Genomic DNA, 6,078 nt, shown 5'->3' with positions numbered 1-6,078 from the left:
CCCTAGAGTGATGCAGCCTCCAGTTTGCAGGGAAATGGTCATTTTCAGAACAGTAGTTTTCCGAAAGTAATGGCATGTATGGCTAATATGGCGTGCATTTTTTCGCACACAGTGACAATTTGTGCTCGCTGCGTTAATTAGTGCGTGTTGCGTCAAATACCGTGCAAAAATAGTCTTCGCGACTTAAATAATGCAAACAGCATCGCGTCTAAATTCACAGAAGTATCCTTTTAGTGAATCGTGCGTTAAGACGCAAAAAATAAGACGCAATAAAATTTTTAATACATGCTATAAATAGCACTCGTTTTATCGCACTTTAGTGAATCAACCCTATTGTCTATAAATACAGTATATTGTGCAATAGCTAGATAGATAGATAGATAGATTCAACTTTATTGTCATTACACAAGTTCACGTACAAGGCAACGAAATACAGTTTAGGTCTAACCAGAAGTGCAATTAGCAGAAAGTACAGGGTAAGGGTATAAGTTCTAAGTGCATTTAAAGGGATATGTGCAGGTAGAGCTATAGGTACTTATTACAGAAGATTCACTGGTGAGCATATATACAGACTACAGATTACTAGTAACCATACTTATGAATTTACAATGGATGAATCATATATAAAGGTACTATTAACTGTTAGTCAGAAATTTGCAGCTAGATATGAACATAATATACAGGTTGCTAATTTCTACAGACAGGAGTTTACAAGTGAACATTTATAGATGAATATGGACATAGTGTACAGGAATTTACAAGTAGACATGTGCGAATATATACTCAGTCAGAGGTTTTACAAATGTATTGTAAATGGGTATTTGTATTTTTGTATTTTCAAACAGATATGTACATTGTGTTGCAATATTAAATAGTGTAAAGTGTAATTAGTATAATGGTAAGAGTATAGGGTTGGAGATGTAGACAGGTGTCAGTGGGCTAAGGTGTCTTTATGCTTGCTCACAACTGTTAAGTAGCAATGTTACAAAGACACATAGCAGCAGGTAATATTGATGATGAGGTGGGGCTGGTTGGGTGCTGCTGAATTTTTGTCTCTCTGTCTGATGCAAATAAATCTGCTAAATATATAGGATATCGTTTTGAAGACTTTTTAATATCAACACTATTGAGAAGCTCGTAGCTAAAGAAATAGTGAAATACTTGCCACTTAACAAAATGTTACTGTTGAACATGGACCCCCAAGCACTTCTCATGAACAAGGCACCAGGATGCCCTTGGTAAGAAAGATGATAGGGAAATACAAGAAATGACTTTGCTGCCAGCATAACTATGACAGCAGTTCTATTTATTTATGGAAAAGACATTCGTGCTATTCAGGAAGCCAGGGAAACCCTGCAGTCTATCGCTTATCTATAGATATCTGCCACATTTATGCTATGGCTTTTTGCTGTTTGTGGGATTTAGTGCTTTGGTTGTACTCCCTGTCTCCTTCCTTTATTAGTCATTTAGGCTTTAGCTATGATCTAGAACCTTAGAACCATAGACTTGCACCTCTGGTTATTATTGGTTGTATTATATTAGAAAAGTGTTTTTCTAGCCAAAGTGTTGGATTACTGGCTGTTTTTTCTGCTGTAGCTTTTGTATGGGAAAGAGCTTCAAGGCCAACATATTATAAATGCAAAAGTCCATAAATTGGGTACTATAAATATATGGAAGTTGGTTGTAGCAACTTTTATCATTTGGCTTTTTTTTGTCCAGAGCGATCTTTGTGTGAAATCACCCTCTTGCCATCCCTCCCATTGCTGGATATAGGAATTGGGTTTAAATGTCAGCACTGGTAATATTCATAAAATGTGCAACTGCATTAATTGCACTTGCCAATAAACAGTTGGTTTTCAGTTTTCTCATTTCTTTTATTTAATGTCATTGGCATGCCAAGATCTGGCCCTCCCACCCTCCCCATGCCAATAGACTGTTGGTTTTCAGTTTTCTCATTTCTTGTATTTAATGTCATTGGCATGCCAAGATCTGGCCCTCCCACCCTCCCCATGCCAATAGACTGTTGGTTTTCAGTTTTCTCATTTCTTGTATTTAATGTCATTGGCATGCCCAGATCTGGCCCTCCCACCCTTCCCATGCCAATAGACTGTTGGTTTTCAGTTTTCTAATTTCTTGTATTTAATGTCAGTTATTTTTCTAGTCCCATTAAAGAGTTCTGTTCCAGACAGTCAGAGGAATGTTATTGGATCCTGGATGTAATATTGTTCATTAGACTATTATTGCATTGCAAATTTTTCTTCATTATTTATTTTTGATTGTTTTTTAATTATTTGCCTTCTTCTTCTGTCTCTCTCAAATGGGGGTCACTGACTCCAGCAACCAGATCCTATTCCTGTGTGAGCCGACAATTTTATTGTTATTGTTACTTTTTATTGCCTATTTTTCTGTTCATATCCTCTCCTATCCATATATCAGTCTCTGATTCAAATTACTCCTTGGTTGCTAAGATAATTTGGACCCCAGCAACCAAATAGCCAATACTCCAAAATGGAAAGCTGCTGAACAAAGAGTAAGATAATTGAAAAAGACTATAAATCAGGGGTGTCAAACTCAATCACATAAGGGGGCCGAAATCTAAAACACAGGCTAAGTCGCGGGCCAAAATTTTTATTAATATACTTAGTAAGATACTAAGGGGTATATTTATCACAATGTGTAAAAAGTGGAGTAAGACATTACCGGTGATGTTTCTCATAGCAACCAATAGATACTTTGCTACTGTTGAAATCTGATTACTGATTGGATGCCTTGGGCAACATTACTGGTAATGCTTCACTCCACTTTTTACACAGCATGATAAATATACCTCTTAGTCTTAGTTACTATGTGAGGAAAATGGAAAGTGATCAGGCTGGATGGTCAGACACACTCACCAAGGGCCACATAAAACAGCCAGGTGGGCCGGATTTGGCCCCCGGGCCTTGTGTTTGACATATATGCTATAAATAATGAAAAATTATGGCCAATTGCAAAATATCACATTTGCTCTGCCAATTTCCCAAACAATCCACCCCATTTCATCAACTTTTTTCCCCCAGCCCCATATGTCATAGTCCTGCCCCAAGTGACCAGCCTTGGGTCACTGGGGGACTGGGCCGGGTTGGCCCACCCCTGTGGATTTGGATTTACATCACCCTTCTTTCAGGTTCTACTTATTGGAAAGTGATCCCTCATATTATGTGAAAACATAAATACTGCCACCTAGTGTGCAGGGCATATAAAGGAGTGTTATCGATCAACATAGTCCAATATGGTTCAGTATAGTGAACTGTTTTTCCTTAATATGACAAAAATAGGTCAAGGTACATGACCATAACTTAGTTCAAAGAAATCCACAAGTGCAAGACACTCCATCCTTGTTAGTATGAAGCTGCAATACAAAATGTTTTATTGAGAAAAACCCTATCATGTTAAAGTGTCGGACTGTGGCACCAAGGGCCCACCAGAGAACCTGATTTCAAGGCTTTGCTGAGTAAAAAAACACTGGTTTCCTCATGTTTGAGAGATTCATTGCTCAAATGTATTTGATAAATAAAAGAAAGAAGTTACTGGCTTTCAAAACCATTTACCCAGTTCATTAAAATCTTTGGAAAATATTTTATACAAAAAGACCTTCTTGGCTAATTCTATGGGGGCAACTGTGCTCTCCTGTGTATATTGTTTGTTGCATTGTACTCTATTTGTTGCTGAGTTGCTAGTACAAGCTGTGCAAGAGCACAGAGCATTTTGTGGGATACAAATAGATCTGTCCCCCTGCTGTATAATTAACAGCCTCCTTGGTTTCTCCTGCTTATCTATGCCCCCCATGGCAGACTCCTAAACAACTTTCTTCTATCTTTCTTAGGGCCGTGGCAGACGGGGAGATTAGTCGCTGGGCAACTAATCTCCCCAAAATGCCATCCCACCGGCTAGAATGTAAATTGCCAGTGGGATGGCATACGTGGCGCCGAAATCGCCAAAGTTTCCTCTCAAGGCAACTTCGGCAAATCACAGCGCCGTGTATTCCATCCCAACTGCGATTTACATACATTGACATTTCAGTGAGATTAGTCGCCCGCAACAAGGGAGAGTTCCCACTTGTCCATTATTTACTGTATTTTATTGTACGTGCGGAGTGGGAGAGAGGGAGTGGCGTCAGGGCTGCTGCCTCAGGTGGTAGCAGACCCTGAATCACCACTGCATTCCGCCATAAGAGAATGCATGAAGAAATGCAGCCTGCTCTTTCCAATCAGTCTGTACTTTGCAGCAAGAAAACGCCAAACAAAGGTAGAACGCATCAAGTTGTCCCCACCTGGGGTCAGTGTGTCCCTATGGCTGAATGAGTACAAACTAGTTGCAAATAGAAGGCTGCATTAAGTCCTGTGTTCCCCTGCAGAGGAACTCAAGGCAGCTGCCCATGTGAAAAAGCCCTTAATGCTGCTCACTGATTGGATGCACTAGACCAGTACCAAATGTTGCATCTTTTATTTAATTACCCCAACAGGTTTTCAAACTGGCACATAACTTCTTTCCAACCAGCACATGATTTGTTCATTTAGCATACATGCCCAGCACTTTATTCTTGCCTGCTTCTATTTTAATTCCTATTGCTGTAATACAATCCTTATCTGGAAAAACAAATACCCGCCTTCCTTTATTTTTAAACTTTTTCCCCATTAATAAAATTACTCATTCTGCCTAAGAAAATGGAACAACTGATTCATAGTCTTTACTGTGTTGGGTAAAACAGATACCACCCTTTTGGTAACCCGCTCAATTCTATGTGCTTTCAGCCTGTTGGCTCCTGATGCTAGCCCACCTATAACCCTCCCAGTGCTGCTAAATACAATCTGCACCAATTAGATGAACTATAAGTTCCCTCTTTCCTAATTTATTTTTTTTTTGCATAACTAAACGTTAAGCTGGTCATTCATTTTAAGATCCACTCGCTTGGCACGATTGCCAAGCAAGAAGATGTTTACCTTGTTTGACCACGTAGGTAACAGCTATTGGTTGGATTACATGCACAGACATCTGCATCTTCATTATTAACTGCTAATCACCCTAATGCCTTTTTTCAGCTGGCCTGATCAATATCTGGCAGAGCCCCAACCTGTCTGGCAGGCCCGGACTGGCAAATGCCAGAGCTGCTGCTGTAAAATGCCATAGACAATATGAATTTATTGGGCTGGGGGGGGGGGGCTTTTTGGGCCTCTGTGTACTTGAAATACCAGGGCCCATTTTAAATCCTAGTCCAGACCTGCATGTATGAGCTGTGGAGTATTTAGTATTAGCCTAATAGCCTAAGGTAGATAGTATTAGCCTAATGGTAATAGAGTGCATTAAGCTGCCAACTTGTTCAGGAGGGCCAAATTGGCAGCCCATGTACAACCTTTTTAATAATAATTTAATAACTATAATAACAATAATACAAAATAACAATTTGTGTTAGAAAAACCTTGTACACGTCATGGTAAAAGTAATTTTTTTTTTCAACTTTGTTATTTATTTTATTTTCCAAAAATATCACCACAGCTTGTAAGATATATTATATTTTAGTTGGTAAGGTAGCTAAAAGTTAATTTCTAAGGTAAAATGCCTCATATGGTCCCCACAAATCCATAGAGTAAAGTGAAAGTAAACCCCTGCTTATAGAAAGTGCATATTATTGAATGGTTCTGTAAAACTCTGCCTCCTTATTTCTATGTGTTTTTCCTGTGTGTTTTTTTCCATGTGTTATTCATGCTGCTCAATTGCTGCAGTAAATGACATTTCATCCACAAGGTAATATGTTCAAATCGGACACTTTGCACTGCTTTCAAAGCAAAATCTGGTTATCCCCCACAGATAGTACTCTGTTTTCTTTCTAGTTAATAAATGAACTGGGGTCAGTTTGAATTTCAACTTGTGTAAAATGTGAGTGAGTGCAGGCCAGCTCACCTTGCAGAGGGTGGGCTGTGAGGGCAGTGGGGGGCAGAAAAACACATGAATGAGTCTATAGCGAGAAATCTTCTATGTAGGGCTGAGGTGCTCTGCAGGGAGGAGCCCTGCCAAAATCTGAAGTCCACCTCTTGTGCT

Source organism: Xenopus tropicalis, chromosome 7, assembly GCF_000004195.4.
Source record: "Xenopus tropicalis strain Nigerian chromosome 7, UCB_Xtro_10.0, whole genome shotgun sequence".
In the NCBI taxonomy this organism is placed as follows: domain Eukaryota; kingdom Metazoa; phylum Chordata; class Amphibia; order Anura; family Pipidae; genus Xenopus; species Xenopus tropicalis.
Note: the sequence above shows the minus strand (reverse complement) of the source record.